The sequence below is a fragment of the Arvicola amphibius genome, chromosome 3 (genome assembly GCF_903992535.2).
Source record: "Arvicola amphibius chromosome 3, mArvAmp1.2, whole genome shotgun sequence".
Taxonomy (NCBI): domain Eukaryota; kingdom Metazoa; phylum Chordata; class Mammalia; order Rodentia; family Cricetidae; genus Arvicola; species Arvicola amphibius.
In genome coordinates, this window is record NC_052049.1 from 72,096,192 (window position 1) to 72,115,519 (window position 19,328).

General features: G+C 41.8%; 1 protein-coding gene across 3 annotated transcripts in view; it reads right to left on the reverse strand.

Moving 5' to 3' along the window:
- The window catches only part of Erap1 (endoplasmic reticulum aminopeptidase 1), a 42,805-nt gene extending 40,534 nt beyond the window's left edge, over positions 1 to 2,271 (reverse strand). Inside the window, exon 1 of one of the 3 annotated variants that reach the window (XM_038321816.2) lies at positions 2,214 to 2,271. The gene's annotated coding sequence lies outside the window, so the exon portion shown is untranslated. Of the gene's footprint in view, positions 1 to 1,610; positions 1,765 to 1,831; positions 2,190 to 2,213 lie in introns of those variants that run through there. The other 2 variants (XM_038321814.2, XM_038321815.2) reach the window with 2 other exon arrangements.
- Positions 2,272 to 19,328: the final 17,057 nt, after the last annotated feature.

The following is a 19,328-nucleotide window of genomic DNA, read 5'->3' on the forward strand; positions in this document are numbered from 1 at the left end:
GTTAAAATTCTTTGGCTAATCCCCACCAAACTGAGATCATGTTCCAATATGTTTAGATCTTTCCTTAAAAAGTGGCTGTTCTCATCTAGTGTACGTGTTCATTTCAAAATAACATTTCATAGTTCTGAATGATCTTCTAAGACTTGGCTTTATTAAATATTCTCTAAGAGTAACACATGGGGAATAAGCTCTCTAAAACAATAATTTCTTCAATATATGCAACTACTTCAATAACAATTAAAAGAGCAGACGTCAAAGAGAAAATAAAAACTACTGACCTCTGATGAAGCACCACCAGCGTTTCACATGTGTCATCTTGATCTAGTAGTTTATAATCACACACACACACACACACACACACACACACAGTATACATAAGCAGAAAGGACAATCAAGCTTTTAGTCTTTCTTTCAGCACCGACCTTATGACCTTGGTGAGGTTGCTTTAGTTCTTGTTTCATTTTCTCTAGGTGTAAAATGAGCAATACCTCCCTCACAAGGTTGCTGTAAATATCAAATAAGCTTAAGTTTTTTCAATAATGGATAACACAAATATTTATTAAGAGCCTATGTGTGGTCTTCGTAATTTTAAGAACACTGTAAATTACTTTCCTTTTTCATATGATAAAACTGAAAAATTGTTCATTGTTAACTTGTGGCAGGCTCTATCACCTAACTTTAATTCAAGAGTGCCATTTTAGAAATCTTATTGAGCTGTCTGTGATGATTCTGACTTTTCGTGCTCCTCAAGGAAGTTAAATAGAAGTGTTTGGATGATGTCCCATTTGTATTAGGCGAACCAATGCAAAACAATGAACAACCAGGAACACAAGTGCTTCCTAACTTCACCCAGTATAATCCAAACAGTAAAGTTAACAAGCACTGGAAACAGCTCATCACTGCTGGCAAATTATTTCTATGTGGATTTAAATGCATGTGAGTATACTAGAATGTTTCTATTAGGTCCACCTTAAAAGGCTTTTAATTCAAGATACATTTCCAAATCTGGGCAGGAAACGGATGGAAGTGGGAGCTGTGACAACTGTGGCCAATTTAAGATATTTTTAAATTGTTTGCCATATACGAAACCTACAGTAATTCTGGCATTCAAAAGAAAAACACAGTTTTCTTTCCAAACCTGTGTTACCCAAAGAACTGTCATCAAAAGCTTTTATGAATGCTTTTGCTTTCTTGCTCCTTCCCTTCCTCTTATGAAATTAACTACTCCAGCAGCATACCTTGCCAGTGAAGCGCCCAGAAAAAGCACTCACTCTGCTCAAACACAAGTTTGTCTCTATAAAGGTTAAATAGGGACTCCATAGTGGGGTTCGCAGCAGGGAGTACAAGAGTCCAAGGTAAGGAACTGGCCTTCAGGACATTCCATGCTCTCCCCTGAGCTGGTCGCTGGAATACCCTCAAGGTGCCCTCCAAGGCCTGTACCCAAAGTCTACCCCGCCCTCCCTGGTCGCCATTAGGCCTTAGTTCAGGGGCTGCGGCAGCTGGCCAGCCTCCAGCTGCGAGGCGGAGCGTGGCCAGGGGCCGGCCAGCCTGACTGTGACTCGAGCTGGGGAGTGCTCGGGGTCTCAGAGCCTTCGCCTTCCCTAGGTCACCTGCCCGGTCCGCCTGCCGCGTCCACGCGCCGAGAGGCGCGCTGCGGACCCCTTGCTCGCGACACACCGCGCCCGTCCTGGTCCTGCGACTGGAGCCTGGGTCCCGCCGATATCCAGAGCCCTCCCGCAGCTGCCCGCAGCTGCCCGCAGCTGCCCGCAGCCCGGTACCCCGTCGGCCCAGCGCTCCCCCCCGCCCCCCCGGACTGGCCAAGAAGCCTCACCTTCACCACGGCCGCCAACCTGGCTCTCCGACCGAAAGTGAAAGTGGATCTCGGCAGAGGCGGCAGAGGCAGCGAGGGCGCGTGGGGCCAAGGCAACCGGCAGGCTTGGGTTATCCCCAACCGAGGCGCTAAATAAAGGAGAGCGAGCCCAGGGTGCGTCCTGACCAGGGCTACCGCAGCTCCGGAACCCAAATTTAGGAACCTGGACTGGAAATGAATGCTTCAGGGCTGGCAGAACAATCGGCAGGGAGGCACACCCCGCAGAAGGCAGTTTTTTCCTGTGTGTCTTATGGTGTGATTAGTTTGCGAACTTCAGTAGTGAAAGGAGCTCAGCAATGTGTAAAGTAGGTGCTCAAAGCAGTGCATTCAAACTGATTTTTACCTGCCAAGCCTTAAGGGACACCCATTGGATGGAGAAGATGTTCATCATTTCCTTTCTGCAAGTGACTGATAGCCTTGTCCCGCCCCCCCACCCCCCCCAAAAAAAAACCGGAAGTCGCTTGTTGTGAAATTCTGAAGACTCGGAACTAAACCACAGTCAGTGCCCCATGGAGATTTTTTTATTTTAATTTTTAACTGTCTTTTTTCTGGAATCGTTTTTTTTTTTTTCCTGGAATAAATTTTGCTTCTGCTTTATTAGACTTTGGTGGTCTGTCCCCAATTTGCACAACCCCCATGGACCCAAAAATACAGAAATCCCTTGAAAATACAGGATGAAGTAGCTGTCTCTGTGTGAACTGGGCAGGAAAGAGCTGGCCAATGAGCAATGCAGTTACATTGACTGCGGTTTAGCTTTATAGTATCAAAGAGCTATAAAAAATAGAGTGTAAGAGTAGATTTGGCAGCATTGACTTCTATTTCCAAACACTACCTGGGATTTTGAAAATGATCTTCGAGTTGAGAATTAAAGTTTTAAGTTTAGTTATAGCGTCTGTAAAATGAAAACTGAGGAAACTACCAAACTCAGTAATACTGAGAGGGAAAGAGAACGGACACCTACCATTGCTAGAGGCCCTAGTTCATTTCCTGGCTGTGCAGACTCCCGAAATAATCACATAGAAACTATATTATTTGAAACACTGCTTAACCAATGACTCTAGCATATTCCTAGCTAGCTCTTACATATTAAATCAACCCATTTCTCTTATTTTATATTTTACCATGAGGCTCAGGACCTACCAGCAAAGCTCCAGCTTTGTAATGTCTTTCTCTTCTGGCAGCTCCTTGGTGTCTCTTGACTCCGCCTTTTTTTCTCAGTATTTGGTTTAGTTTTCCTCACCTAGCTCTACTTTGCCCTATCACAGGTCAATGCAGTTTATTAATCAATAGAATTACAGCATACAGTGGGAAATCCTCCATCATCACCTCCCTTTTTCTGTCTAAATGAAAAGCAAGGTTTTAATTTTAACATAGTAAAATTACATATAAAAACAGGTATCAAAAAGAATTACAGTTACAGTTATAAAGTAGTTATATCTACTTTATTTTTTATTATAACTAGGGAAAACTATAATTACAACTATATATTCTTCAACTCCATCAAAAACTCCAGAAGGATATAACATTACCTAAGTAAACAACTTCCAAAACTCTAGAATTGACAAAGACATCCTGCTGCCAGGACAGTCACTCAGATTTTTTTTCTGTATTGTTGGAGCATCCATTCTATCTTCAGCCTACAAGCCCATAGTATCCAGAAGACTTTTCCATGAAGCAGGAGATTTCAAAGACAATTCTACCTGTATTGGCAGTTTGTCAGTCACTTTTTTCTGCGTCTAACAGAATATCTGGCAGACTCTTTCAAGAAGCAGGAACCCCGAAGGACTGTCTCACCTTCTTGAGGAAGCTTCAGAAGTCATTTTTCTTGGGTCCTGCATGTCCAGTTCATATAGGAAAACATCAAGCAGTCCAGGCAAGAGCAGTTTCCTGCCCAAATGGCTAACCAACTACATAAGGAGCCTCTCTGTGCCCATCATCCATTTGAAATAACTGGTCCTGCCAGGAGCAGATGTGACTCATGTCATGGAAAGTCCTAAATTTTTAGAACATTTTAAATGCTATATTCTGTAGGTCTCTGAAAGATTTGAATACCTGTCTAACTGAAATATATCTCTATATTTCTAGAAAACCTAACATGACTACAAGCTTGACTATTATAGATGACTATCTATTAACCTATATTTCTTAATTATACATTAAAGTTTTAAATGAGCTGTGCACACAATACCTTAATCAAGAGCAGAAATACAAGCCGGGCGGTGGTGGCGCACGCCTTTAGTCCCAGCACTTGGGAGGCAGAGGCAGGCGGATCTCTGTGAGTTCGAGGCCAGCCTGGTCTACAAGAGCTAGTTCCAGGACAGGCTCTAAAAAAGCTGCAGAGAAACCCTGTCTCGAAAAACCAAAAAAAAAAAAAAAAGAGCAGAAATACACATATAATAAAATTGATCTTAAATTGATCCATACCAATGCAAACTATTCATCTCTATATTATATCCCTTTTTAAATGTAAACAAACATTTATAAACAACCATTGAGGGAGTTTGAGCATCATTCTCTCCAAACTGCCTCCACTTTTTGTTGAGTGAAGTAACTTTTGGGGGTGTTCACAGTGACCATCAGAGGGTCTTAGTTCATCAAACCACATTAGTCTGGAAGGAATCCATAGGTTATTATCTTCTGTGGAAACAAAAGAAGAACCTCTTTTCCAAAGTAACATAGCCTTAGACTTAAATTTTGAAATCAAGATACCTTTAAAATTTTATATGTTGGTTTAACTTCGCAACCCATACAATGAAATGCCTGTCTATACTTACCTCCTTCATAGTCAAAAAATTCAAAGAAAACACAATAATAAGTATAATCCAGACTCTCTGTGTATATTCAATCTTTATGTGGCTTATTTTTCTTAATCTATTACTTTTTCTACAAGTTTAAAATTTATTTTATTATCTTTACTGCTTTAACTTATGACTGATTGCACTCTTTTATATTGTGCTTACTGTCTCTTTACTCTTTTTTTTCACTCTCCCAAGCCTATGTACATTATTAAGACACACAGTGTCTTGTTTAGAGGTCTTTTATGACTGAATCTATCCTATTGTATATCTGAAATCCTTTTCTGTCCAGGAGTGCTTCTTAAAATACTAAGCACTTCTTAAAAAGCTAAGTGTCAGCATGACTAGGAATAAGGCTGCTTTGCCTTTTGGCTCCACCCAGTTGAACATGGCAGAGGCATGCTCACTGCCTCTGTATGCTGTTCCAAGTATGCAGCAGCTCTATGTTGAGCCATTAAGCAGTTTGTAATATGCTTTCTTAAAAACCCTATTTAAATGTCCCTTGGCTGGACCTCCCGAAAGAGTCAGTGCCATCTGTTCTGACAAACAAGGATGCTGCTATTTTGAAACCATGTGATTTTTATTGTTGTTGTTTTGTTTTGTTTTTGCTACCACTGAATCAGGAAGACGTCTCTCAAAGGTACTGCACGATGCTTCCAGCAAGCAGAGCCCATCCGAAAAAATGCAGCTGAACTTCGTTTATTAGTGTCAAGAATTCTTTTCTAAGCCCTCTCAGGTTTTATGTGGATTTAGCTTGCATACGTTGGAGCACCAATCTGTTGTTAGAGGTCCCGGCAGCCCAGACTCTCCAAATAATCACATAGAAACTATATTATTTGAAACACTGTTTGACTAAAGACTGTAGCACATTCCTAGCAAGCTTTTACATATTAAATCAACCCATTTCTATTATATTTTACCACGAGGCTCAGGGCCTACTGGCAAGGTTCTGGCTGGCAGTTTATGTCTTTCTCCTCTGGCATCTCCATGGTGTCTCTTGACTCTGCCTCCTTTCTCCCAGCATTCAGTTCAGTTTTCCCCACCTAGCTCTACTCTGCCCTATCACAGGCCAATGCAGTCTCCTTATTAATCAATAGAAATCACAGCATACAGAGGGGAATCCCACATCTACCTACCAATGGAGAATAAGACCACTATTGCAGTTTAAAGTCAGTTTTCAAGCAAACTTTAAATACTGGCAAGGAGGATGGACTGTGGCCTGGTCCATACCCATGTTCCTGGGAAATGGACCAAAGTCAAGTATGACAAGAACTTAAAAAGGAAAACCCATAACTTATTGCATTTCCAATCAGGTCCAATCAGGGGCAAGCATATATCCAGACATATTTCCTGCCAACATACATCCCGCCCAAATATAACCAAGCATGTCCAATGCTGATGGGTCAAACAAACTTGTTTAGAGGAGTAAAAATATGTGGCTTGTTATTGTTATGCCCATGTTGCAGAACCCCCAGTAGACAATGGAGCCAATTTCTGATGTAAATACACAAGGGTCCTGGTTTGGCAAGCTTGAGCTCTGACCACAATTCTCCAACATACCAACACAGTGAATGGAGGAAGTTCTGCACCAAACCCCGGGGAGGGCAGGCTTTTAAAGGAAAAAATCACAAGCAGGGAGTTACATGCCTTGGCATGTCAGGATTGGGCCAGAAGGTATGGGATAAAGTGATCTTTTAAATCATTGGTCAAACTATAGGCACAAAACCATTGTTGACAGAATATCTACAAGAAGCCGTGGGACTATCAAGGACAGAATATCTGCAAAAACATCTGGACCTCTTTAAATTTTATTTACCTGTCTTCTAATTGTCTGCATCTAGGGTATTTGCCCAAATTTTGCCCCTGCAGCACATTCGCTGTGATATGGGATTCCCCTCTGTATGCTGTGAATCACTGTGGTCCTTGGATTTCAACATTCATGGTTCCCAATACTCCCATGGCAACAAGGGCCAAGGACATCAACACAAACCCCAGCTGCAGCAGGAATATGAAACTAGGCATGGCTCTCTGCAGAAGCTCTGGCCGGGCATCATGATGGACCTGGTGGTGACAGCGCAGGCCATCCAGATCAGTGAGGCCACGGCAACAGCATGGCCCTCAGATACCAGCATGGTCCCAGGTAGTTAATAAAGAAGCTGCCTTCAGCCAATGGCTTAACAGAATATAGACACGGTGGAAAAGATATATAGAGAGAGTAGGTGGAGTCAGGGAGAAGCCACGGAGCCACCACAGGAGACAGACACTGGAGGGAATCTTACCAGTAGGTCACAACCTTGTGGTGATACACATTATATAGGAGCTAGCTAGCAATACACTTTAGTTATTGGACAAACATTATTGCAAATAATACAGATTCTGTGTGATTATTTCATGTCTAAGTAGCCTGGAAATGAACAAACAGTCTCTGCCTACATCTGTGTTTTGTTTTGTTTTGTTTCTGGAAGTGAGTTTGACCCAGGTCACCAGATGGATTAATATGGATGCCTCTATTCAGGATGGATTCTGTAATGCTAAATAGGTTTTCCTAGATCCTCACATTATCTCCTATAAACAATAGCCTCCAGCATTTCAGGGACTATCTGGGGTAAGGGGCTTGCAGATCAGAGGCATTTTGTTTCATGGATCTCTAAGGGATAGTAATTAATATATAAAATGTAACTTTGGCTCTCACAGTTACCTACCTTAGTTACTGTTTTAAAAGCTCACTTATGGCCGGGCGGTGGTGGCGCACGCCTTTAATCCCAGCACTCGGGAGGCAGAGGCAGGCGGATCTCTGAGTTCGAGGCCAGCCTGGTCTACAAGAGCTAGCTCCAGGACAGGCTCTAGAAACTACAGGGAAACCCTGTCTCGAAAAACCAAAAAAAAAAAAAAAAAGCTCACTTATTTGCTCGTTCTCTCTAGGTCTCAGTTTTTCTCTCTGTGTATGTGTCTTTCTGTCTGCCTTTCTGTCTCTCTCACTCCCTCCACTCTACCCTGATATCTTTCCAGCAAATGCCTAATGTAGGTATTATATATTGTAGTTGAGAAGACAAAGATTGGTATCTTGCTTAGTCAAAAAGAAACTACCAAAACCTATTTGGATTATATATTGGTCTATTAACTCTGGGGTCATTGTTCTTTTCCATCAAGTTTGTTTCCTTGGCTAGTTCTTCATTTTTTACTCACTCTATCTCTCTTTTATTCAGCACTTCTGAGTCTCCCTATGACCAGCTCCTATGAATTAACCTTGCTCAAAAACATTTTCAAAATGTTCAGATTTTTGCCCTCATGAGTACAGTGTTAAATTTTGAATTAAGAAGTAAAATACATCCCTTAAGCACCCAGAGCTGATCTTCACACATTCTACATAGGCATAGTACTACAACCTGAACAGCCACATGGACTTGGGGAGGCTCCTTATCTTGTGGGGCTTTGACCTTCTCGATCTTCATGGCAGAGGAAAAAAAAGCCCAGAGAATTGCTAATCTTATCTTTAAAAAAAACACTTCAATGCTGGATAATATATACCACTTCCCCTCATGTTTTCTTGGCCAGAACAAGAAGTAGTTGTTGAAGAGTCCAGGAATAAAAATATAGAAATGTAGATTCCAAAAATAAGAGTAAAAAATTAAAAAAATACAAATTGTAAGCCTAGGAGAAAGAAAGCAGGCTGTGAGCAGCTTTCTTAGCAGCTTAATGATAAACTATTAACAGTGGGTTGTTCTGCTTTACAACTAGCTGCTCTGTTTGCAATACTGAAGCACCCCTCTGCAAACTGAAAGTCAGCTCTGCAAACTGAGGGTTAGCCCTAAGATAACTTCCCTGGCCACTCATGAACAGCAATTGATGTGAACTGATTTAACATTTAATGATGGGATGTATATGGCTTTTGACTTTTTGGTTTTACATTGCCCCATACCTTCTCTGCTAAGCAAAAGTGATAGTATCAGGGGAGTGCATAACTTTGGTAAATACTGTCGACAAGTACCAGAGAGACACAATGGGCTAAATACAAACACTGGTTTAACTGGAAAAAAAAAAAAAAAAAAAAAAAAAAAAAAAAAAAAAAAAAAAAAAAAAAAAAACTCTGTTAATGGACATTGAAAAAAAAAGACAATTTATATCTGAATTTTACCTCCAGATTGTAAAAATTCTTTTGTTCATTCCTAATATTTGCTTCTTGCTATAAAAAGGAAAAGTTCAAAAATTGGCCTTTACCACACTCTTATGAGCCCATCTCTGGCTGTGGTCTCAGCAAGTTGATAAGCTTTTTGTACCCTCAACAAAGCCCTGAAAGCTCTACCTTTTCTTGTAGTGTTTTAAATCTTAAGGAGGGAAAAACTGTTGCTTTCCTTCTTAGTGTGGTTAGGTAGGGACTGAAGCTAACGATGACAGAGATGTCCGTTTTCATTGGCCTCTAGACCAGCCAATGACTGCCTAGCTGCCTAAGACTCTAAGGGCTGATTGCATGTTTTCTATTTCTTGTCCATTCTCAAGCATTATTCCCTTTTACCTGCCAAGAAGGAACCAAGACATGTCTCTATTCTTATAGTCTGATAGATCATGGGAAGCTTCTTTGTCCCTTTTCCTAGCCATTCCGTATTCTTCTTTGGGTTTTTATTTGTTTATTTTAATTTTTTGTTTTGTTTTGTTTTCACTCATTTCAACAAGGAAAGAAATCATAATTACAATTGCATTTTCTTTAAATTTAAATTTCTTTCATTGTTAATGAGACTGAACACATCATGCACTGAACATGTGTTTATCAAAGATGTTTTTCCTTTTATTTCTTCTTTTGAGGATTGTATGATTGTGTTTATGTTTGTTACCCATTGGTCTAGTGAGAAATTGAGGTAATTGATATTTGGCTATATAAATATTATCTGTAATTCATTTAAAAAAGGCAATTTTGTTCAAATACAAAATATAGTTGTTGGTAAGGCTTTGCTGCTCCAAGTACATCTGGACGAGTCATGTGACACTCATGCTACCGTTACAACACTTGAAATTCACTGTCAACTCGGCACTTTAGTTTACTGTGTATATAGCCAGTCTGAACACATTAAGGTGATATCCAAGCTTTTTGGTGTGATAAAGTTCCCTCTGACACAGCAGTTATTAAAAAAATGAATTTTATCTTTAGGAGCAAGCATATCATTAGCATATTGAAAAGTTGTCTGTGTTTTAAGGGATTATCCTTATTTTACTTAAAATGTCTAAAAGGTAAATAATCCAGGAATTAAGAGGCCCTTGGAGATATGCACTAACTGAAATAGTTTTGAAATAAAGATTTAAAAAAAAGATATATTTCTTTAATATCTTAATAAGCATATATATTACAGTTAGCTTGGTGTTCTTGTGTGACTCCTAACAGTGGAAAGAGGGGCTTTCTCTGACTCTTGTCGGCTTTTGGGGCCTTACTCTTCATGTAGGGTTGCCTTGTCCAGAATTAATGCCTTACACCTTAAAGGAGGGTGCTTATTCTTACTTCAACTTGATATACCAAGTTTTGTTAATATCCTGGTGTGGGAGGTCCTTCTGTCTGTGTGTTCTTTTTCTTGGTTAATGAATTAAGAAACTACTGTGAGCTATAGCAAAGCAGGGCAGAACAGAGCTAGGCAGGGAAAAACTAAACAAAATGCTGGTAAAAAGAAAGTAGAATCAGGGAGAAGCCATTAAGCTGCCACCAGAGACAGATATGTTAGAACCTTGCCGGTAGGTCACGAGCTTCATGATAAAATATAAAGTAACGAAAATGGGTTAAATTAAGATGTAAAAGCTAGCCAATAAAAAGTTAGAGCTAATAGGTCAAGCAGTGATTTAATTAATACAGTTTTTGTGTGGTTATTTCAGGAATCTGGGTGGTCAGGAAAAAAAGTCTGTTGTCTGAGTTTCTGTCCTACCTGGTTTCTGTCCTCCCACCAGGTCCCACAGCTATTTAGCCCCAAAGAAAATTACACAGAGGTCTCCATAAGTTATAAACTGATTGGCCCATTAGCTCAGGCTTCTTATTAACTCTTATAACTTACATTAGTCCATTATTCTAGTATATGTTAGCCACATGGCTCAGTACCTTTTTCAGGGGGACAGATCACATCTTCCTTCTTTGGTGTCTAGACAAGACTAGGGAGGAATGGGCTTCCTCCTTGCCAGAATTCTCCTGTTCTCATTGACCCACCTCTACTTCCTATCCGGTTGTCCTGCCCATACTTTCTTCCTGGCTACTGACCAATCAACATTTATTTAAAATATAATTGACATAATATAGACAATTGTCCCACACAACAAGCAGCCTCCTACTATAAATTGGGTCTAGGTATATCCATGTAACACCTAAAAGCTTAAAATGTAATTTTAGACACAAAAAAATAGACAAGCATGGCTTCTTGGTAGCAAGCATTTGTTGGCGGTGTGCCACAGCCCCTTTAAGAGAGGTCTTCCTGATTCAGCAATAGCAGAAAAAAAGCCATGCCATTTTGAAATGGCAGCTTCCTGGGCTGTGCTTCCACTAAAAACTCTGACAAGGTCCAACTATGGAACATTTTAATGTTTTTTTTTTTTTTTTTTTTTTTTTGTGAGCAGAGTGCTACAACTTGCTTAATGGCAACATAGACCTATTGTGTGCCTAAAAATAGGGCTGTGATCATGACTAATGTTAAACAGACCCTACATCCCACCATGTTGTACTGGGCAGAGCCAAAAGACAAAGCAGATTTAGTTGCTGCTTAGCATTTTAAGAAGCGCTCTTGAACAGTATAGAATTACAGATATGCAATAGGACAGATTCAGAAATAAAAGACCTCTAAATGGATCACAGTGTTGTATATGTACATAGGCTTGGGAAAGGAAAGAAAAAAGTACAGTTATAAAAGGAAGTAAATGGTTTATAAAAAATAAAACAAGGACTTTAATGAGACAGAGTACAGATAATCATAGATTAAAGGAATAGAGATAATAAAACAAATATTAAGAAGTAATAGAGTAAAAACAAATAAGCTACATAAAGATGGCATATTCATAGAGAGTCTGGATTATATATATTATTGTGTTTTCTTTAAATTTTTTGACTGTTAAGGAGCTAAGTAACCAAAATATATACTTTAAATGTATCTTGTTTTCAAAATTTGGTTCTAAGGATATGTTTCTTTGGAAAATAGGTTCTTCTTTAGTTTCTACAGAGGAGGAGAATATATGGAATCCTTCTAGACTAATGTGGTTTGATGGACCAAGACCCCTGAAAGGTTATTGTAAACACTCCCTGATGGAGGAGAGTTATCTGTCTATGTTTCTTTCATTGGTTAATTAATAAAGAAAACTGCCTTGGCCCTTTAAGAACAGAAAATTAGGTAGGTGGAGTAGACAGAACAGAATTGTGGGAACAAGGAAGTAGAGTTGGGGAGACGCTTCAGGCAGTCTCCATAGGGAGTCTCCATGCTGCTGCTCTCCGAGATGGATGCAGGTTAAGATCTCTCCTGGTAAGCCACAACTCGTGGTGCTACCCAGATTACTAAATATGGGTTAAAGCAAGATGTGAGAATTAGCCAATAAGAGGCTACAGATAATGGGCCAGACAGTGTTTAAAAGAATACAGTTTCCGTGTAATTATTTCGGGTGTAAAGCTAGCCGGTGGCCGGGTGGCGGGATGCAGCCCCGCCGCTTCACACTACAGATTGGCGCTCCAACGTGGTGCTAAATCCACTTAAAAACCTTGCCCGCTTGGGATCGGAAAGAAAGTACTTTGAGACCATGCCAATGGCTCACTGCTCCCTGCCTGCACCTGGGCAGATGGCGGAATCAGGCTTAGGCGAGCAGGACAGCATTTGCGGATTCCTGCTGCCATAGAGAGAGAGGTGTTTTCAGACTGCGCGGTGCTCTGCGCGTCAGATTTGACTGTAACTTGGATAAAGAGTTTCTGTGCTGCACGCTCAGTATCAAAATTAAACTGCTGAGTGCAGCTCCAATGTGGACTGCTGTGTACCTGTAACTGTGTGCAGCTCAGGGACACCAAATGACTGAGGCAGTAGCAGCTCTGGCTCTGCTCCGCCATGCTGAATTGTGCTGAGCTCAGACAGGTCTATCGCAATTACCATAATAACAGTGCAGTTAAGGTTTAGACTTGGCTGTAAACAGGCGGTACGTATTACCTCTACCTGGCGCAACTTAAGTTTTTAAAAAGTGGTTAACCTTTTAAGAAGTGCTCCTGGATATTAAAAAATTACAGATTCACAATAGGACAGATTCAGACATATAAATGTACGTAGGCTTGAGAGAAGAAAAAAAATATAAGAAATAAAGTTAATGCCTTAAAAAAAAGGTTAAAGTCTTTAAAGAGACAGAGTACAGATAGTTATAGATTAAAAGAAGTAAAGTGATAGAGTAAAAATAAGCCACGTAAAAATGGAAAATTCACAGAGAGTCTGGATTATGTATTTTATTGTGTTTTCTTTGAAATTTTTGACTGTAAAGGAGCTAAATACAGAGAGACATTTCAATATATGGGCTGCCAGGCTAGACCAAAATGGACATCTTAACGGTATGACTTCAGGATTTGGATCTAAGAACATGATGCTTTGGAAAAGAGTTTCTTCTTTTGTTTTCACAGAGGATGAGACTCTGTGGATTGCTTCTATCCCAATATGGTATGATAGACCACGCCCTCCTGAAAGGTTGCTATGAACATCTTCAAAAAATTACTTCACTCAACTGCCAACTGAGAGGAACCTAGCACACAGGTTACACCATGAAAGACCTAAATAACAGCGCCCCCATTCAGCAGGAAGCAGTTTGGAGAGAAAAAACTGCGCCCATTTTCCCAAATATTGCTTATAAATGTTCTTTTACATTTAAAGGGGGAGATGATATAGATATGAATTTGCATTGGTATAGATTTTAAGGTCAATTTTGTTATATGTATATGTATTTCTGATCTTGATTAAGCTATTGTGATTGTAGTTCATTTTAAAAACTGTAATGTATAATTAGGAAATATAGGTTGTTAATGGATAATCATTGATAATAGTTAAGCTTGTAGTCATGTTATTAGATTTTCTAGATATGTAGAGATATATTTCAGTTAGATAGACATTCTTCATATCTTTCAAAGACTGCAGAATATGGCATTTAATGTTTTAATAACTTAGGGTTTTTTCATGACAATGAGACACGTCTGCTCCTGGCAGCACCAATCTACTTCGAGAGGAAGATGGGCATCGAAGAGGCTACTTATGGAGTTTGTTAGCCATTTGGGCAAGAAACTGCTCTTGCCTGGACTGTTACATAAACTGGACACAAGGAACCCACAGAAAGAGAACTGCTGAACTTGCCTAAAGGTGAGATGGCCTTTTGGGGTTCCTGATTCATGAAAGAGTCTGCGAGATGTTCTGCAGGACACAGCAGAAAGTGACTGAACTGTCTTTGGAATTTCCTGCTTCATGAAAAAGTCTGCTGGACACTATGGGCCTGAAGGCTGAAGATGGATGCCCCAACGGTACAGAGGAACTTTGGGTGACTGTCTAGGCAGCGAGTTGTCTCTGTCATTTCTAGAGTTTGAAAGTTACTTATTTCTTGTTTACTTAGGTAGCATTGTATCCTTCTGGAGTCTTTGATGGAGTTGAAGAATAAATAGATAGTTATAGCTTTCCTTAGTTATGATAAAAGATAAAATAGATTTAAATATTGTAACTGTAATACTTGCTTGATAACTGTTTTGTTATATGTAATTTTGCTATGTTAAAGTTGAAGCCTTTCTTTTTTGTTTAAACAGAAAAAGGGGAAATGATGGAGGAGAGTTATCTGTCTATGTTTCTTTCATTGGTTAATTAATAAAGAAAACTGCCTTGGCCCTTTAAGAACAGAAAATTAGGTAGGTGGAGTAGACAGAACAGAATTGTGGGAACAAGGAAGTAGAGTTGGGGAGACGCTTCAGGCAGTCTCCATAGGGAGTCTCCATGCTGCTGCTCTCCGAGATGGACGCAGGTTAAGATCTCTCCTGGTAAGCCACAACTCGTGGTGCTACCCAGATTACTAAATATGGGTTAAAGCAAGATGTGAGAATTAGCCAATAAGAGGCTACAGATAATGGGCCAGGCAGTGTTTAAAAGAATACAGTTTCTGTGTAATTATTTTGGGTAAAGCTAGCCGGCGGCGGGTGGCGGGACGCAGCCCCGCCGCTTCACACTACAACTCCCAAGAATTATTTAGCCTAAGAAAAAGCAGAAAGCAGTTTGGAGAAAACTATGCTCATATTCCCAAATATTGCTTAAATATATTTTTTTTTTCTCATGGTTTATTTTTTTTTATATTTAAAAATTTCCATCTCCTTCCCTCCTCCTCCCCCCCTCCCTCCCCTCCTCCTCCCCCTTCCCTCCCCTCCTTCTCCCCCTTCCCTCCTCTCCCCTCCACCCATACCTCCCCTCCCTCCCTCTCAAGGCCAAGGAGCCATCAGGGTTCCCCACTCTATGCTAAGACCAAGGTCCTCCCAACTCCCCCCAGGTCCAGGAAGGTGAACGACCAAGCTGAGAAGGCTCCCACAGAGCCCGTCCATGCAGAAGAATCAGAGCCCAGCGCCATTGTCCTTTGCTTCTCAGTCAGCCCCCACTGTTGGCCACATTCAGAGAGACGGGTTTGGTCGCATGATCCATCAGTCCCATTCCAACTGGAGTTGGTGATCTCCCATTAGTTCTGTCCCACCGTCTCCATGAGTGAACGCACCCCTCTCGTTCCTGACTTTCTCCCTCATGTTCTCTCTCCTTCTGCTCCTCATCAGGACCTTGGGAGCTCAGTCCGGTGCTCCAATGTGGGGCTCTGTCATTTTCTTCATCTATCGTCAGGTGGAGGTTCTATGGTGATATGCAAGAAATTCATCAGTATGGCTATAGGAACTGGCCTTTTCAGGCTCCCTCTCCTCAGCTGCCCAAGGAACTAACTGGGGGCGTCTCCCTGGAAACCTGGGAACCCCTCTAGGGTCAAGTCTCTTGACAACCCTCAGGTAGCTCCTTAAATTAAGATATATGCTTCCCTGCTCCCATATCCAGAAGTGGTATACTGATTTGGGGCTTGCTGCAAAGGGTAGTGTCTTGGTTCTTTTCAGATGTAATTTTTGGATCCTTTGATATGAACAGGTATGAACTTAGGGAGATTGAAGCAGCCTGGGGAACTAGAAATATCCTTTTAGAACTGGGAAGTCAGTGCAGAGGGAACTGGAGTCCGGGGAGGGTGCCTAACCCTTAGAGGAGCCTTAATTCTATTTATCCCCCCATTCACTCACAGCAGGGGTCACCCCATCATATCTGCCAGCCATCTCTCACCATGTTGCCCTCCATGTTGAACCAAGAGATGATGGGGGTCAAAGGTCTTTTATCCTGTCACTTGTATTATTTTAATAAAATGCTGATTGGTCAGTAGCCAGGTAGGAAGTATAGGCAACCAGGCAGGAAGCAATGAGAGGTGGAGCAATGAGAGCAATAGAATTCTGGGAAGAGGAAAGAGTCTGTCTGAAGTGTGTCCCGAACACAGAGGAAACAAGATGAGAATGCCTCACTGATAAAATTACCAAGCCACGTGGCTAACACAGACAAGAATTATTGGTCAATTTGTGGAAATTAGTTAATAAGAAGCCTGAGCTAATAGGCCAACCAGTTTTATAATTAATGTAGTAGACCTCTGTGTGTTTCTTTGGAACTGAAAGACTATGGGACTGAGCAGGACAGAAGCCTCTGTCAACAAAAAGGAGCACAGCTGTAGTCTGTAAGGAAACCCTGTATCCTGGTGAGCTAACCAGGAACCTGCAGAGATCTGTACCTGTCAATGGGCCATGCAAGAGCATGTCTGCCTTAGGAAGGGGCAACTGGTGGATCTTTCTCAGGCAGGTAGGAGGCCAGTTCCAGTTATAATCAGCACTTCTCCTCAGTCTTTCTCCAGTGTCAACTTTAGTTTCTGACTCAATGCCTCTGGAAAACACATCCCCAATTGTGCAGTCCGGAAGACCACTTGAGTGTGGCAGATTGTAGGGTGGGATGGAAAGACTGAGTCATTAAGATATGAGAGACAAGCCGGGCGGTGGTGGCGCATGCCTTTAATCCCAGCACTCGGGAGGCAGAGGCAGGCGGATCTCTGTGAGTTCGAGGCCAGCCTGGTCTACAAGAGCTAGTTCCAGGATAGGCTCTGAAAAAGCTGCAGAGAAACCCTGTCTCGAAAAACCAAACCAAAACAAAGCAAACAAAAGCAAAAAAAAAAAGATATGAGAGACAGACTCACACCATGTTTCCTGACTCCAGATGTAGAGACAGAACTCCAACTGGAAGGGCAGAAGCAAAAGGGAGGGACTCTGTGGGTGCTGTTCCTGGCCTCCAAGCAGGCCACCCTTATCCCAAGCCTCCTTATTTAGAACAAGGCTCAGGAGGACTGCAGAGAGATGAAGATCTACCTCAGGGTATAGCCTGAAGGTGGGGGTGACCTGGCCTATGAGGATGGCCTCATAGAACAAAAGACTTCAGCAGTGTGTCTGTCTGTCTGTCTGTCTGTCTGTCTGTCTGTCTGTCTGTCTGCCTGCCTGTGTCTACATCTGTAAGGTTTGCCCTGAAAAACCTGGGATTCCTGGGAGACTGAGAAGAAGCCCTTCCATCAGAACAGCCAGACATCAGTGTTTAAGCCTACAGAGCAATGAGGAGAGTCGGATTGTGCCCTGAGCACATAGCAGGAGAAGAGGGACTTATAAGGAGGATCATGGAGGCCCCAAAGTCCCTGAATCTGTGAATTTCCCCCTCTCTTGGCCCCACTCTACCTGATTCACATTGCCCTCAACTTCTCCTTGGATACCCAAGTGCTCATGATAGTCATGACTTCTAGCCAATCCTATGCTACCAGAGCAAGAGTTGGATAGAGGACAAGGAAAGGAAAGAACTTGGGAGGACAGGCCTGGCACCTAATGCAGGGCCCTGGGGAAGGGACAACTGTACCCCTCTCAAACCTATCCTGCTTCCCAGGCCCAGATCCTGTCGACTGCAGTGAGGACAACATCTCTGTACCTGATGTACAGATGTATGTGTGTAAGTGAGTGAGACTGGTAGATGAAAAAGTGTCAGGAACACCCTAGCTGAGAAGCCTTGTAAGATCTGTAAGCACCTCTGGGTTTCATCTTTCTCTACAGGGAACACTTGTTTCTCTGACTCTAAGCAGATTAAATGCAGTATTTCCATCTTGCCAAATGCCTGCCTCAACTAGGGCCTGTTCAGAAGGGCTAGTCCCAACTCTGTTATTACCAGGCCCCATTTCCCTGGTTTGTGGATTCATTCTTCAGTGTCCTTATACCCTGTGTGTCCTCTCCAGGGAGAAGAAACATGTATACCTGGGTGGCAAGAACTCCCTGAACCTAACATTCCATGCCCAAAATATGGATGTGAGTGGTACCTGTTGGGTCAGGCAAAGATGGGACAGAAAAAGATGGGACAGACAACCAAAGTCTAGTAAACAAGAAGCAAACTTTATTTCAGGAACAAAAAAAATTAAAAAAATAAATCTCCATGGTGCACAAAAAACTTATTTAGTTGAGACCACAGCCAGAATTGAACTTGTAAAGCTGTGGCTAAAAGTGGTTTCTGAATTCCCCCTTTTTACAGCAAGAAGCAACAAGCATTAGGCTTGAACAAAGGATTTTTTCTTTTATTAAATTATATAATTTTTACAAATTTTCACCTCATCCCCTCCTCCCATTTTCCTTTCCCTCCCCCCGTTTCCCCTCCCCCTCCCACTCCAGTCAGGGTTCCCTGCCCTGTGGGAAGTCCAAGGACCTCCCCCCTCCATCCAGGTCTAGGAAGGTCAGGATCCAAACAGACTAGGTTCCCACAAAGCCAGTACATGGAGTAGAATCAAAACCCAGTGCCAGCCGGGCGGTGGTGGCACACGCCTTTAATCCCCAGCACTCGGGAGGCAGAGGCAGGCAGAACTCTGAGTTCGAGGCCAGCCTGGTCTACATGAGCTAGTTCCAGGACAGGCTCTAGAGACTACAGGGAAACCCCTGTCTCGAAAACCCCCCCCCAAAAAAAAAAAGCCCAGTGCCATTGTCCTTGGATTCTCAGTCAGCCCTCCTTGTCAGCCACATTCAGAGAGGACCGGTTTGATCACATGCTCCATCAGTCCCAGTCCAGTTGGCTTTGGTGAACTCCCATTAGATCAGTCCCATTGTCTCAGTGAGTGGACGCACCCCTCGCAGTCCTGACTTCCTTGGTCATGTTCTCCCTCCTTCTGCTCCTCATTTGGACTTTGGGAGCTCAGTTCAGTGCTCCAATGTGGGTCTCTGTCTCTATCTCCATCTATTGCCTGATGAAGGTTCTATGGTGATATGAACAAAGGAATTTTTACAATTTTGAGGTAAAATTCAAATATAAATTGCCTTTTTTTTCCAATTTCATTAACAGGGTATTTAAAACCTAGTGTTTGTATTTAGTCCATTGTTTCTTTTGGCACTTTCTGATGTTATTTACAAAAGCTCCATACTCCCCCTGTTACTGCCAGTTTTGTCTAGCAGGGGTGGGTATAGGAAAATGCCACAACCAATGTGTCAGGTACATACCATCATTTAAAAGTTAACTCATCTCACATTAATTGCTGGTCATAAGTGGCTGGGGGTATCTAAAAGCTGACCTTTAGTTTGCAGAGGACTGTAT